This window comes from Oncorhynchus tshawytscha, linkage group LG20 (assembly GCF_018296145.1).
Source record: "Oncorhynchus tshawytscha isolate Ot180627B linkage group LG20, Otsh_v2.0, whole genome shotgun sequence".
Classification (NCBI taxonomy): domain Eukaryota; kingdom Metazoa; phylum Chordata; class Actinopteri; order Salmoniformes; family Salmonidae; genus Oncorhynchus; species Oncorhynchus tshawytscha.
Genome location: NC_056448.1, coordinates 24,025,410 through 24,042,583, shown reverse-complemented (window position 1 = coordinate 24,042,583; position 17,174 = coordinate 24,025,410). Strand labels below are relative to the sequence as shown.

Here is a 17,174-nt window from a genome sequence, read left to right as displayed (position 1 = left end):
ATAGGCTGACAAATATAGAATTATAGAGCTGTTAGCTTAAAGGTATAAATATGAGACTGAAGCCCATACAAACCCATGCTGAGATACACAGCATCAAATAATCACCCATGGGCCTCTCTTCAGAATCTAACATATGTTCGTCACTAGTTAACACAGCCACAAAGAAGGCCCGCCTACTCTACTAATTAGATCTGGGCTCTACACTAACTTTTCTCCCGAGGAGTACATGTGCTTCTAAATAAAAAAATGTAGGAGCACACTAAGAAATTTAGGAACACATTGAAAACTGTTCTAGTGACAGAGTTTATTAATAAACAATTTATTACATACATATTTATACTGCATGTGTGTGCGTGTATTAAGGGACACACATCTGTGCAACAGCACATACCACCAAAATCACACATTGACCCAAGCCTACTAGACGCAAAGGATAGCAGTTGTCCAACTGCTTTTGTATGTTGGCCTTCTTGCACGCTTAGAGCACAGCCAGCGGTCCACGGCAGGAGTGGGATCGAACTCAACAGAAGGCCCCTCCAGGCTGATCCTCATCAGGCCTTCGGTGGTGGAGACCCCAAGGCAGCTTCTTGTCGAATTCTTAATCCGGTTGTGCGCAGAGAAGCCTCGCTCACACTGGGCGGCTGAAATGGGCAGCACCAGCATAAGCTGTACCAACTCCAGTATGTTCTATGGAAAAGATGATATCTTTCAATTCCATTTAAACTCTTACCATTAACATATCAAAACCAACCTTAGAAGGATACCATACATAACCACTCAGGACTGTTAGCCTACCTTGTAATCGTGCCTGTAGGGGTCCTTTGTCAACACGGTCTCCCACAGGCCACTAAGACTTGTCCTTGAAATTGTGGCTGACCAGGATTTTCAGCCCCTGCCACTCATCCTGGATTGCAGCTATATTGCACCCCAATCTGCTGGATTGAACAGAGCAAGTGAGTTTGCAAATATGCAAACATAACATTGTCTCATATGGCAATGCAGTGTCAAATAAATTCTTACCTTTCTAGAGGCTCCTTGAAATGTCTCATCAGGTCTGCCACACCATCGGCGCCAAAGGGGAGAAGGCTGGCCTGGTCATTTGGCCATGTGTCAGGGTTTAGCACTCTGAAATACTCCACTGGAGTCTGGACACCCTCATCCTTCAGCAAACCACCAAACCTGGCTTTGAGATCATCCACGCCGATGTTGATGGCCGCCTCCATGTGCTGCTTCAGCTAGGGATTGGTGAGGTCTGTGAAGCCTTTCAGATTCCCCTTCAGTGTTATCCCTTTAACAGAAATAACACACACACACACAATGAAATGTCTGGCCGTTTGTCTGTCTCCCATAAAAAATAATGTAAAGACTTCTCCACTGCATTTCCCTCCCTATCCTCAAATCGTTCTATTGGGCAACGAATACATTGATTCTCACACTGAGAATCTGTCTTAATAATCGATTTTAATAATCGATTTCTCTTACATCCTAACAAGCTCTCATCCTAACACACCTGGAATCTCCTCTCATCACCCTGCTGCTGAGCAAGCATGGTCTGGATCTTCTCCAGCATGCCTCCTGCCTTTTTAGATACCCTAAAACGTTATGTTCAGAAATCCACAGGCTCGAGCAGTCACGACGGGGCAGACAAAAATTCAAAATAGCATCCGTAAAGTTCGTAGAAACATGTCAAACGTTTTTTATAATCAATCCTCAGGTTGTTTTTACAATATATAATTGATAATTGACATATAATTGATATATAATTGTCAAACGGAATATAGTTACTTCCATAGGAGAGAGAGAGAAAATGGCTGTTGCGCATGAAAAACTCTGCCATCCACTGACGCGATGGGATCTTTCTCGATCATTTTTTCAAAATAAAAGCCTGAAACTATGTCTAAAGACTGTTCACACCTTGAGGGAGCGATTGGAAAAGGAATCTGGTTGATATCCCTTTAAATGGAGGCAAGGCATCCCATGGAACAGAGAGCTTTCAGGAAAAACAACACTTCCTTGTTGGATTTTCCTCAGGTTTTCGCCTGCAATATCAGTTCTGTTATACTAACAGACAATATTTTGACAGTTTTGGAAACTTTAGAGTGTTTTCCATCCCAATCTGACAATTATATGCATATTCTAGTTTCTGGGCCTGAGAAATGGCCAGTTTCAAATTGGTACTTTTTTAGCCAACAACGAAAATACTGCCCCCTACACTCAACAAGTTAATAAACTCTGTTACTAGAACTATATGCATATTCTAGCTTCTGGGCCTGAGTAACAGGAAGTTTACTTTGGGCATGCTTTTCATCCGGAAATCAAAATACTGCCCCCTAGTCCAATGAGGTTAAATTTCCTCTGTAAATCTGACCTTCTTTGCCCCCCTTGAATTTCCGTGGTTGTTGATGGTACGGCCAGGTGCTCCATGTGTTGTAGAACAACGGAGTACTGACCTTCGTCAGTGGCAAGGTCAATGCTGCAGGAAGACTTAGAGGGCTCTATGGACATGGGGGATCCAGGGAATTCCCTTGACGCTAGACAGTGGGCAAATATCCACACTGAGCTCTTGCCCGAGAACATAGACCTCTCGTTTGGATTTTCCACTGAAGTTATACATCTTCCATATCAGATTCAGAAGATCGTACACAAGCAACACCTTTGGCTCTTTCTTCTGAATGGTCAGTATTGCCAGCTCTGGCCTGTGAAAGCCAGCTAAGAATCTTCCAAACAATTCACAATCTCCCCCCACCCCCATGTCTTGTGCCAACAGAAAATAATAATTCTGTGGAATTTACCATTCCAGCACTTAGCTCACGCACACAGAAACACATAGTATTGTTTAACATTCTCGGCTAGCAAATAAAACTAAATCAGAGAATTTATTAGTTACAAACCTACAGTGGATTGGGATTATATGCCCCCCTGCCTCCCCTGCAGGTGGGCAATCACTCCCCCACAGTGGCCCATGTTCACAGAGGCACCATCTGCACTGAAAGAGATGCACTTGTTCATCCATGACCCTCCATCCTCTGGGCAAACAGCATGAAATACGGCCTTGGTGGCATCCAGAACATCTCGAATAGGACAACACAACACAATTATACAAAAGTATTTCTTACCAACTAAATTCCATCTCCATTACGAATAATGATTAAACTTCACACAAAAATAAAGCCTATAAAGAGAAACAATTTACCAATGGCATGGGAGTGTTCAAGGTCTGTTGTCCGACCAAATTTGACGAAGGTTCTTCTTTCACAATTTAGTATGTTATGTTTATCTTTATTCTCAGCTGCCTCCTCTTCTCCTCAGACAGCAGCACTTGCCTCCTCAAGGCTGCTGACACCGTGCCTGATGGTGTCTTCTGTCTCAACTGGTACAGATCTCTGCACTGGATAAGCCACCACGAGATGTTATGTTTCACTACGCTATATCTCTTTTCAGATGCGGGTTTCCTGACAGGAAGGATGAGTTGCCCAACTGTTTTTGCCCTCTACAATATTTGCAGAACATGACATTGTTTTCTAACTCTAGCCATGGGAACGTTTTGAGCCAATTCGCATTGAATCTATATGTTCTCCCTCTGCCGGCTACAGTGGACTTTGAAGTGACAGCGGGGGTCACGGTAGCTTCGCTAACGTTAGCCGCCATGTCAACGTTAGCCGTCTCAGGTAAACCTTGTGAAGAGGCTTCATTAGTTGAACCTTGTGAATGCCCCTTACCTGATTACTCCTTCTCCTCGTCTCTTTTCTGCTTAAAATAAAATTTAATGGGATTCATTTTTAGCGATGTCTGCACATTGTTTCCCTACAAGCCTTTCATTCTTATAGTGATATAGATAGGTAAAGCAGATATTTCACCAGATGTTTCAATGTGAAGCATCCACTTGGCGATTTGAGTTTTTGCACACACGCATTTCACAAAGTAGGCTAAACGCAATTATTCAAATGCATGCTAAAGCATGCCAATAGGTTCTTGCTATCTCATGATTGACTCTGCCCACCTCCATGCTTGTTCTGCCCACTATGATTCATTTGTTCCCATTAGAAACGACAGGCTGTGATCTATCTTGGGTTAGTTACACAAATCTTTGGTAATACAGTGCATTCGGAAAGTATTCAGACCCTTTGTCACGCCCTGGTCTTAGTATTTTGTGTTTTCTTTATTATTTTGGTCAGGCCAGGGTGTGACATGGGTTATTTATGTGGTGTGTTTTGTCTAGTTTTTTTTGTAGGTTATGGGATTGTGGTTAGTGGGGTTGTCTAGAAAAGTCTATAGTTGCCTGGAGTGGTTCTCAATCAGAGGCAGGCGTTTATCGTTGTCTCTAATTGGGAACCATATTTAGGCAGCCATATTCTTTGAGTGTTTCGTGGGTGATTGTTCCTGTCTCTGTGTTTGTTTGCATCAGATAGGGCTGTTTCGGTTTTTCGTGTTACGTTTAGTGTTTTTTGTATTGTTCGTCATTATCTTTATTAAAGATGTATGAAGATAACCACGCTGCATTTTGGTCCGATCCCTGCTACACCTCCTCTTCAGAAGAGGAGGAAGAAGAGAACCTTAACACCCTTTGACCTTTTCCACATTTTGTAATGTTACAGCCCTATTCTAAAATTGATTAAACGTTTTTTCCCCTCCTCAACCTAAACACAATATCCCATAATAACAAAGCAATGATAATTTTTGTAAATAAAAATGTATACATTTTTTAAAAACATTTACATAGACAAATGTGTAAAAAGTCATGGGGTCTGAATACTTTCCCGGAGGGACTGTATTTTATATTGTTGACCTTCAACAGATTCACAGCCTTTGGTAGGAAACAAACTCTTTTGGGAAAGTAAAAATCTTCCATTCACTGGTGTTCCATTTCAAGTTGTGGGCACAAAGACATATGAATGCCACCAGGGAAAGACAGACAAAAAAGAAGGCAGTAAGTTTAAAGGTGGAACACCGTAATTTATACCATATACTTTTTTGTAATGTTTTTTAGTGAGTACTAACTAACAGTGTAATACGTGTAAGTGGGGTTAGGGTGGTGAGTGTCCACTTACACTATTAACAGCTTTTGGTGTCTAGTAAGTGCCATGTAAGCTCAATCAATTATTATGATTAAATGTTTTCTTTTCATTAGCTTTAAGACAATGCCTCTGTGCAGAGATGGAAACTGGTACAAAATACCAAAAAGGTGGACTGCAGGGCTATGTTAAGTTAAATAAATTACTATATAAATTACTATATAGTAAGTGCCTAGGTACCAAATTGTCACATTCTGTCCTTCGTTCTTTTATTATGTCTTTGTTTTAGTATGGTCAGGGCGTGAGTTGGGTGGGTTGTCTATGTTCCTTTTTCTATGTTTTGTGATTTCTGTGTTTGGCCTGGTATGGTTCTGAATCAGAGGCAGCTGTTTATCATTGTCCCTGATTGAGAACCATATTTAGGTAGCCTGGTTTCACTTTTGATTATTTTCCGTAATAGTGTTTGTTAACACGGGACTGTTTTGTTTGTTTCACTTTGTTATTTTGTATTTTTGTAGTGTTCTGTTTGTCTTATTAAAATGGGCACTTACCACACTGCAAATTGGTCCGATCTCTCTTACTCCTCATCAGAGGAAGACGACGAACATTACACAAATAAAGTAACAGGGTTGAAGTTTTCATCTTAAATCTGCCAATTTCAAGTATTGTTTTTTACTAGTGGATTACTTGTGGATAAAAAAAAATAATATTAAATAAAGATGTGTCAATTTGTTTGTCTATATGCCATTTTAAAAACAATGCAGATATTGAAGTAAACCTATTTTGGTTAAGACAAGTAACTATGAGTAAGGGCAAACATTGTGATAAGCTTGCAAGCTGAGTTTGAATAAGACATCCGATTACCACTTTGCATTTAGAATGGTTGGGTTTATTATAGCTAATAAAAAATAAATAATTGATGGATCACTAGAAAGAAGAATGTCTCTCACTTGCCCCTGCAAGCCGGTCGGCATGCCCATCATCACACTCCCTCATTTGATTGGTTAAGTTGTGGCTTTGGTAACTAGTGACGACCCTTACATACAGTGCCTTCAGAAAGTATTCATGCCTATTGACTTATTCCACATTTTGTTGTCACAGCCTTTAATTTGATTCTCACCCATCTACACATGATACCACTTAATCACGAAGTGAAAACATGTTTTTAGATTTTGGTGCAAATGTATTGAAAATTAAATACAGAAATATCGAATTTACATAAGTGTTCACACTCCTGAGTCAATACTTTGTAGAAGCACTTTAGGCAGAGATTACATCCGTGAGTCTTTTTGGGTAAGTCTCTAAGAGCTTTGTACAATATTTGCCCATTATTATTTTTAAACATTTATTATTATCATTATTAGAGAGCCATTTTCAAGTCTTGCCATAGATTTTTAAGCTGATTCAAGTCAGCTGTAACCATGCCACTCGGGAACATTCAATGACATCTTGGTAAGCAACGTTAGTGTAGATTTGGCCTTGTGTTTTAGGTTATTGTCCTGCTGAAAGGTGAAATCGTCTCCCAGTGTCTGTTGGAAAGCAGACTGGAACCAGGTTTTCCTCTAGGATTTTGCCTGGGCTTATAGTTGTATTATGTTTCTTTTGATCAAAAAAAAAAACTCTGTAGTCCTTGCTGATGACGAGCATACCCGTAACATGATGCAGCCACCACCATGCTTGAAAATATGAAGAGTAGTACTTGTTGCAAACAGGATGCATGTTTTGGAATATTTGTATTCTTTTCACTCTGTCATCTAGGTTAGTATTGTGGAGAAACTACAAGGTTGTTGATCCATCCTCAGTTTTCTCATATTACAACCTATAAAATCACCATTGGCCTCATGGTGAAATCCTTGAAGTTTTTTTCCTCTCCGACAACTGAATTAGGAAAGATGCCTGTATCTTTGTAGTGACTGGGTGTATTGATACACCATCTAAAGCCTAATTGATAACTTCACCATGCTCAAAGGGATATTCAGCGTCTGAAATCGAGGCCCTTTGCGAGGCATTGAAAAACCTCCCTAGTGTTTGTGGTTGGATCTGAGCTTGAAATGCACTACTCTACCTTACAGATAATTGTATGTGTGGGATACAGAGATGGGGTAGTTATTCAAAAATTGTGTGAATACTTTCCGAAGGCACTGTATTCATCAACCAATACATGCTCCCTGCCCACAGTACACTTTCTCACAAACGTCTTGAAATTCCTGTCCTCTTTTAAAAAGGACAATAGCCAGGAACACATTGATAATGAAAATCAGTTGCTGTAAAGCACAAAGTTTAATGACATAAATTGTATAATTGTACACGGCATTAGAATTGAATTGCCTTGTGTCGTACCCAGAGCACAGTTTCTCATGGGAGGAAAAGTAGCTGAGTGCAATAGCAGGTGGAGGAATAAAGGGTCTTGCATGGGCAGGTGCATGTGTGCACACTCAAGGTTCAAAATAATGGTAGGCTAATAGTAATGGTGAAGCCAGATCAGGCCTTTCCTTTGAGGAGAAGGGGAGCTGGTAAACGTCAATCGCCTTTTTGAGTCGTTTGGTCCAATCACAGCTTAACAGCAGTGTGGAAGCCAGTAACCTACCAGAGGCATCGGGAGACTGTTAGGCTGCTGTTGGTTGGCCTCTACTTTTGATTTATTTCTCTTTCACAATTAAACGGGCACTGTAAACATAACGATAAAGACAAACCTAGTCTGTGGCCTCCTCTAACTCCCCTCCTTACACCCCTCATGAGCCTGGGTCGGTGCAGCTCACCACAAGTCAGACAGGAAGTAATTACTGGCATAACAGGAAGAGACCACTGCTGCATACGACCCTCAACAGAGATGCACTGACTGCTGTAATCGATTCCAGTGAATTATGAGTTTTAATTGATTTATTCTTGCTCACAGATGAAAGTGAAGAAATGCAGAATTTACATGACTAATAATTGCAAAGCACATTTAAAATACATAACACAATACGTGACATAAATAGAATATTGAGCAGTTGTAAACATTACAGGACATTTTTCATGATGGAAAGACATTTTAATGTTAAAATATGATTTAAATGTTTTTATATTTTGGGAGAACCATTTAAGAGCTAGAGTTATTATACAGTCTGATAGCAGTGATTAGAGTGGCGTTTCGCAGGCGTTTCGTACAGGCAGTTTTACAGGACAGTTTGTGTCTGTTTCTCAGAAGCCTGGTTGTGCAGTTTCCTCTTTTTGGCAGGATCAGGAATAACAGACAGGCAGACATCCTAATGTGGCCTTGTCTGTTCACTGACCGCAGATCGATTTACAAAACACATTACTGGACCTTATCTAGGTCATAGCTATTGTTGTTGTGCGCCTGAGGGTTGGGTGGAAGGTGAACCGCTTGGCTATTTATGTCCAGAGTTCACTCCAGGTCAATTAGTAAGACAGAGTTGATGGTACAAAACAATCAAGCCAAATCCCAGGAGTAATGCTGAATCAGCCACAGCACACATAGTGTGACTTCAAGGAGGGTGTCTAATACATGTTGGATGTGTCAAATCACAGCGTGATGAAACAAATGTACACAAACCTAACAGGAGGAGCCCATAGACATGGTAGTATTGTACTGGCCTTAACAGAGTTTGAGTGATTGGGTTGCTGTGGCCAGAACAGCCTGATGATGCATCATCAGGGCTGCACTATCGATTTCCTCAATCTCAGAAAGTGAATGTTATTGCTTTGGGCGTTTGAATGTTGAGTTTCTACACTTGTTCTGTGTTCGACCGCGCTGGCTGGTAGGGAGGAGGAATGCGTCAGTGGTCATTTTTCACTTGCTATCTGACAACAGTGAGCGGTGTGAGTGGAGCAGCGGAGGTGTGTGAGGAGATTGTAGTAGATGGCAGTCAAGCGTAGCATGCCAATAAATTAATCTGTCCTGAAGAAAAGGGCATTCGTCAGAGCCGTGCTAAAACTGTGAACGCAGAGCCGCCGCCCTCCACCCAGTTTAAAGGCCAACGAAAAAAAACTAAAAGAAAAGGTTATTAACCAGCAGAGAGAGAGAGAGAGAGAGCGATAGAGAGAGAACGGACACGCTGGGGTGTGATTAAAACTCACCTCTCCAAGTCCAACCTGTCTCTGTGGACTGGCCAGCAGTACAAACTGCCCTGAGCTGCTCAGACTGCTGTCAATTACAAGAAATGTCAGACCAAGTCCAAATCTATCACCATCTGTACCTGTAACTATGTGACATTGCATTTGTCACCACTATATGGCATTACATCTGTAACCATTAATATAAAATAACAAACAATTTTGACAATGACAACCGAGACTATCAATGGTACTGTAATAGTGGATATAATGATCAATTATAGTAATGGGAAGAGGTTTAATGTCAAGAATGAATGTTGATGCATAAAATATAGGCCAATATGAATTAATTCAAATCATAGACTTACAGGAAACATTTTATTGGTATTCAAAGGTCAGAGTTTTATACAGCGTGTGGGTCTAATCTTGGATGCTGATTGATTAAAACTCTAGGTACCCATAGAGTTTTAAACATACTGTAGAGACCCACCCTCTACACACACCCAGTTCACTTGCACTCACTCATCTTAAGAATAACTTAGGTTCTCAGCCCTTTACATTTCTCTCAAATAGTTCTGTAGAGATAGGAACAAACAGTTGAAGTGTTTATTGTGCATTTACATAAAACACCCTCACGGGGGGGGACGGACTTTGTCTTATGAAACAGTCTCATTTCATTAAAAACTCACCACCCCATACATGCATACTTCCTCAACCTAAACCGTTTCCTGGGTGAGAGGGCACCATTTTCATAGCATTTCTCGGATCGGAAAAAAAAGCTTCAATATTAACTTTTTTCCCCTTGGTCTCATTCAGGAACCTTGTCAGTTCCCTCAACGTGTACTTTGACCCCTCTGCTTGACTGGCTGTCAGCTCCGGACCCATTGAAGAGGAGTCTGACAAAAGGCCTCCTCATCATCCTCTTCTTCAGACTCACTTTCCTCCTCATCTCCCATCCTGACCACCTGCCCTTCTTCTCTGGTCAGGGCCTCCCCCCAGCACTTGGCAAAGGTTCCTTGGTGCCTTTGACCACACCAGCCTCTCCCCTCCCACCTCCGTTCTTCTCCCCCTTTTTCCTTTTCCACTTGACACCCCCCTAGTGTCTTAGACTTCCCCCACTATACTCTCGTCATTCACTAGCATAACCTGACTAGGCCCAGCCTCAGCTACCCGAACCATCTCTGGCCTGACTAGGCCCAGCCTCAGCTACACCACCATCCATAACCTGACTAGGCCCAGCCTCAGCTACCCGAACCATCTCTGGTCTGACTAGGCCCAGCCTCAGCTACCCCACCATCTCTAGCCTGACTAGGCCCAGCCGTAGCTACCCCACCATCTCTGGCATTACTAGGCCCAGCCTCTGCTGTCTGTGTCTCATTGCCCCCTGCACACTGACCTCGATTTCACCACTGGCGCTTGTACCCTCACTTTGTCTGCGGCCTTTATGTGGGCACGCAAAGCTCTTATGCCCCAAAACACCACACTCAAAACACCGTAGACAATCTGTGCTGCCAAACCCTTCGTAGAGCCCCTCCCCTTTCCTCTCTTTAAAATACACATTTAGCTGTTGCTCAGTGTTATTTAGAAACATGAACACTTGCCTCCGGAACGAAACAACATGCTTAATGGCATCTGCCAGAGAACCTGCCGACAGTACACAAAAACCGCTAACAAACTTACCAAAATGTCTCTTTCCTGATTTGAAAATCCGAATATGCTCTTTTCATGAACACAACCACAGCTTTGTTCATTCTGGAAGCAGAATGTATAAATTCAGCCCCTACCTGTTTACCGACTGCGAGCAGAACCTCCTCCACTTTAACTTCAATCTCAGGAACACACCTGAATCCATGCCGTATTGACAGCGTCTCCTCCGCGCTAGGCTGAGAAGCCATCGCTCACACACCAATTTTGGTACACCACACCTTCCAAAACACAGGGAACTAACTCTGTCCTCTTCCACCCTAACTGGGTGCCCTCCACACCAAACACTCAAACTCCAAAAACCTCCAGAGGAGGCAGAGGAGGAGGAGAAGAATTATTCGGCATGGCGAAACATGGTCCCAGTCTGAGAGTTCTATACTTTAATTGCTTTTGTATGGAGAATTATGCAAAGCAGCTCGGCGAGCAAAATGAGGGCGAGTGTTGCGACTTTGTACTTGAGGTAGTTAAGGTCGTCAAGCACAGGAGAGCAGAGATGTCAAAGTAGCGTCTTTAATAGGCAAGTCCAAAAATGGGTCAGGTACAATACCAATAAATGCCCAAGACATAGGAACACGCAGTCACTAACGGAAGGAGAAAAACAATGCTTCTTACTTTTCCTACAACACTGTACACACGTGAATAAACTGAGGAAAACCTCAACGAGCAACATGAAAATAATCCTGCACAAACCTGAAAGGAAACAGGGGTAAATATACACACAGAAATGAAAGCAAATGAAAACCAGGTGTGAATGAACCAAAGACAAAACAAACGGAAAAATAAAAATGGATCGGTGATGGATAGTAGGCCGGCAACGCCGACCTCTGAGCACCGCCCGAAAAAGGAGAGGAACCACCTTCCGTGGAAGTCATGACAGCGAGTTTGAAGATTCTGGGAGTCAGAGGATGTCTATTTAGGTGAGATGAAAGTGATATTTGTTTGTTTCCTACACCTGTGTAGCATGAAAATGGTTGAAGGTGATTGAACAGTCATCCAGCCTATAGGCGTCTGCACGGCAATTAATGTAATGTGATACGATATATACTGAACCCTCATTGAGAAGGGAGGACAGGAAGTGAAGAGAAAGAGTATTTGGAGTATTGATAGAAATCCATTGCTCAATAGAAACAAAAAGGCTGCTGGAAACATCTACTACAGAGGTAAATTGGATCACAATCCATTGGGTAATGCTGAATTCAATCTGCCAAGTGAGATTCTGATGCTGATACCAGATCCCATTGACATTTCAAAAGCGTATTATTTTCTCACACAACCAAATGTATCTGCTGTCAGAATGCTCCATGACTAGCAGCGTATTGGAGTAGGACAACATATTAATATCAAAAGAGCTAATTATCAACGGTGCCCACAATGCATTTATGAAATTGTACGCTATTTACCCAGTACGGAAATCAAAATGGCACTTAAATAAACTGCAGTAATTAGTTGATATTTTACTACTCATACAAGCACAGACACACCCACATGCAGACACACACACAGGCACACACAGCAACTTCATTAGCAATGTGTTTGAAAGAAAATGCTAATTAAAAACACCACTCAAGGCATCCTCCCGTGGGCGCTGAGCAGGTGTCTTAAAGCTACTAGTGCTTGGCGATTGTACTTTACTGTTCCCATTGCCTGGCAACGCGTTGGTCCCTGAGTAGCAGAGAGAATGGATGGGGATTTGTAATAAATCTCTGTGTACTTACGAGGTGTTAGTTAAAGATGCCACAAGCCACAGAAACCAAATTAGTACCCAACCTGTGAGTGTCTCTGCTGTTGCTGGAAGGGCAAAAAACAGCCCTGCCGGATTAATTCCAGATAAACTCTATCCCGATTATCATGCAGAGTCTGAGTGATGTGTCACAAGTCCTGAAATAATAAACAGGCCCCTCCTGGGACGAGCCCATCTTAATTGGAAAAGGATACCAGAAGGTGAATCATGCATGTAACTTCTAATCACCTGCTGTCTTCATCAACGGCTCTTTGATTGTGGAGGAATGAAATGCGTGTCTGTTTTAAAACGTGTTAAGTCTTTCACTCTCATGAAGTTGGCTGTGCTGGTTTACCTTGAACCAATATTGTACAGACTGGATTATTGAGGAGAGATAAATAGGGAGAGTTTTTTTCCCCTCTTTCTCTTATAATTCTAATATTTCATTTATGTGCAGAGACACAAACATCATGAAATATTCAGTGATCTCCTTATTTCTTCCCAAGCAGCGCTAAACAGCACGTATTCATAGATGCATTTGTAGGTCTCCAGAGCCATATAGATGAAGACCCTGCTGACCACAGGATTTAACCTAAATTTGTCATGACAAGTAATAAAATGATTAATCCCACTGGGCACAGGTGTCAGTTCAACACCTAGTTTTGATTTATATTTGATTGAGTTGTCAACTAACAGGAATGACGGAGTCCATCGAAATCATCTTGGCTCTTGGACTCTATGCATTTCAAGGCTGCGTTGAGACAATGATTTAGACAATGATTTATCAATGATCCAGCTCAGATAATCCCTACCATTGTGTTGAGTTGTCTTAGTGCTGCTGAAAATTAACATTATCCCAGGGGTGTTGGCAGACACAATGTAAGTAACTCAATTGATGTCCCTCTAGCTGCCCTGAATGCCTCTGTTGACCCTACAGCTATTGCATGCAGTAATCACGTGCCTATGAACCATAGTTTTACTGTTAGCACTGAGGCGGTGTGCCCTAGTAGGAAGTCCACTGTGTGCAGCTCACCCTGCACTATCAACTCACCCTGCACTATCAGCTCAAACATAAATAACATGACCATGCCTACTTCTGATAAGCTTCCCAGTAAAACAATAAAAACAATCAGCATCCCAGAAAAGTGCTTAAAATAGCCCACATTAACATATGTAGACTAAGAAAGAATCAATAACTTGCTAGTAACAGATGACATCTCAAACTCACTTAGATAATACATTTGATGATACAGTGGTAGCAATACATGGTTATAACATCCACAGAAGAGACAGAAATACCAATGTTGCGGTCTATATTCAGAACCACATTCCTGTCAAACTTAGAGAGGATCCCATGTTAAATACCGTTTAAGTAATATGGCTATAGGTTCATCAGCCTCACCGAAAGCCCATTCTTGTGGGAAACGTCTACAGACCACCAAGTTCTAATAGTCAGTATCTGGATAATATGTTTGAAATGCTTGATAATGTATGTGATATCAACAGAGAGGTATATTTTTTCTGGGTGATTTCAATATTGACTGGCTATCATCAAGCTGCCCACTCAAGAAAAAGCTTCAAACCAAGTTCCAAAGGCTGGACCTAATGTAGTGTATAAGAGGTCATACAATAAGTTTTGTATTGATTCCTATGTTGATGATGTAAAGAATATTTGCTGGTCTGTGGTGTAATGAGGAGCAACCAGACACTGCACTTGACATATTTATGAAATGTCTTATTCCAGTTACCAATAAGCATGCACCCATTAACCTGTTTGGGATAGGGGGCAGCATTTGCACTTTTGGATGAGTAGCATGCCCAGAGTGAACTGCCTCGTACTCTGTCCCAGATGCTAATATATGCATATCATTATTAGTATTGGATAGAAAACACTCCGAAGTTTCTAAACCTGTTTGAATGATGTCTGAGTATAACAGAACTCATATGGCAGGCGAAAACCTGAGAAAAATCCAACCAGGAAGAGGTTTGTAGTTTTTCAAAGCTTGGCCTACAGAATACACAGTGTCTATGGAGTCAAGTTGCACTTCCTACAGCTTCCACTAGAAATCAACCGTCTTTAGAAACTTGAATGAGGATTCTACTATAAAGGAGGGGCTCATGAGACCTCTTTGAGTCAGTGGTCTGGCAGAGTGCTCTGGTCTCATGACGCGCTCCCGACAGTTACCTCTCATTCCAGTGCTTTTCTTTAGACATAGGAATTCTCCGGTTGGGACATTATTGATGTTTTATGTTAAAAACATCCTAACGATTGATTCCATACATCGTTTGACATGTTTTTAAAGGACTGTAACGGAACTTGAGTTTTTGTCTGGACGAAGTGCTTGCGCCTCATGGAGATGAATTAGTGGGCTGAACACGGTAACAACAAGTGGCTATTTGGACATAAATGATGGACTTTATGGAACAAATCAGTCATTTATTGTCGAACTGGGATTCCTGGGAGTGCCTTCTGATGAAGATCATCAAAGGTAAGTGAATATTTATGGTGTTATTTCTAACTTCTGTTGACTCCAAAATGGCGGATATTTCTCTGGCTGTTTTGGGCTCTGAGCGCCGTTCTCAGATTATGCTTTTTCCATAAAGTTTTTTTGAAATCTGACACAGTGGTTGCATTAAGGAGAAGTCTATCTTTAATTCTGTGAATAACACTTGTATCTTTTATCAATGTTTATTATGAGTATTTCTGCAAAATCACTGGATGTTTTGGAATCAAAACATTACTGCACGTAAGGCGCCAATGTAAACTGAGATTTTTGGATATGAATATGCACATTATCAAACAAAACATATCTTTGACTGGAAAATGGCTGTGTTTTTTTGACTTGGCTATGACCTAACATAATCATATGTTGTACTTTCTGTGTGTTGTGCTTTTTTTTTGTAATCGGACACGATGGGTAGATTAACAAGATGTTTATCTTTCATTTGCTGTATTGGACTTGTCAAAATGTTCCCTTAAGGTATGTTAGGGCTTGTTGGAAAGTTTCAGGCGGACAGTTCTTCTGTCACGCCCTGGTCTTAGTATTTTGTGTTTTCTATATTTATTTGGTCAGGCCAGGGTGTGACATGGGTTTATTTTGTGGTGTGTTTTTGTATTGGGGTTTTAGTAGGTATTGGGATTGTGGCTGAGTAGGGTTGTCTAGGAAAGTCTATGGCTGCCTGAGGCGGTTCTCAATCAGAGTCAGGTGATTATCGTTGTCTCTGATTGGGAACCATATTTAGGTAGCCTGGGTTTCACTGTGTGTTTGTTCATGTCTCTGTGTTTGTTGTCACAAGATAGGCTGTATAGGTTTTCACGTTGTTGTTTTGTAGATTTAAGTTATTTCATGTATCATTCATTTTCCTTTAAAGAACATGAGTAACCACCACGCTGCATATTGGTCCGCTTCTCCTTCGACGGAAGAAAGCCCTTACATCTTCATACTGTTTTTTTTCAAGCACTGGTGGGTTAGTGGTCCTCCAAGTGCAGGAGATTGTATTGCGGTCTCTTAATCGCTCTAAAATATTTTGCCTTCTTTGTCTACCCTAAACTGCCATTCCAAATAGAGAAGATTGGCAGGAAACAATAACCCAAGCACCACAAGGTTGATCGACATTATTATGCCACATCTAAGGATAATCTGAGATTGATAAAATAAAAGATTGCAGATGCACAAAAAACATTTTTTTTCTCTAATATTTGGCACATTTGTTTACATTCCTGTTGGGGAGCCTTTGCCAAGATAATCCATCCACTTGACAAGTGTGGCATATCAAGAAGCTGATTGAACAGCATGGCAGCAACACAACATGACAGCAGCACAACATAGTAGCAGCACAAAACATGGTACAAACGTTATCAGGAACAGACAACAGCACAAAAGACAACAATACATCACGCGAAGCAGCCACAACTGTTGCCAGAGAATGTAATGTTATCCCTCTACTATAAGCCGCCTCCAACGTCAATTTGGCAGTATGCCCAACCGGCCTCACAACCGCAGACCATGTGTAACCACGCCAGAGCAAGACCTCCACATCCGGCTTCTTCACCAGCCACCTGGACAGCTGATGAAACTGTGGGTTTGCACAACCAAAGAATTTCTGTGCAAACTGTCAAAAACTGTCTCATGGAAGCTCATCTGCATGCTCATTGTCCTCACCAGACTTCAGTGAGAAAATGCTCACCTTCAATGGCCACTGGAATTCTGGAGAAGTGTGCTCTTCAAGGATGAATCTCGGTTTGAACTGTACCGGGCAGAAGGCAGGCAGCAAGTATGGCGTCATTTGAGGGTGAGTGGATGTCAACGTTGTGAAGAGAGTGCCGGTTGGGTTATTGTATGGGCAGGCATAAGCTACAGACAAATGTTTAATTTTATCGGGGTCAATTTCAATGCACAGAGATACCGTGACGAGATTCTGATAGTTTTTCATATTTTCTGGGTCAAGGTTTGGCTTTTTCAAGAGAGGCCTTATTACTGCCACTTTTAGTGAGTTTGGTACACATCCGGTGGATAGAGAGCCGTTTATTATGTTCAACATAGGAGGGCCAAGCAGAGGAAGCAGCTCTTTCAGTTAGTTGGAATAAGGTCCAGTATGTAGCATGAAGGTTTAGAGGCCATGATTATTTTCATCAATGTGTCAAGAGAGTACTAAAAAACTTGAGTGTCTCCCTTGATCCT

General features: G+C 41.6%; 1 long non-coding RNA gene across 2 annotated transcripts; it reads right to left on the bottom strand.

Moving 5' to 3' along the window:
• Window positions 1-284: 284 nt before the first annotated feature.
• On the bottom strand, window positions 285-1,729 carry LOC112219820. 2 transcript variants are annotated; one of them, XR_002948795.2, is made up of 3 exons: window positions 1,021-1,729; window positions 796-935; window positions 285-687 (listed from the first exon to the last, which is right to left on the bottom strand). It is a non-coding gene; the product is annotated as an uncharacterized LOC112219820 (long non-coding RNA). The 2 variants fall into 2 exon arrangements; XR_002948796.2 differs by having other exon boundaries at window positions 796-932.
• Between the last annotated feature and the right edge of the window lie 15,445 nt (window positions 1,730-17,174).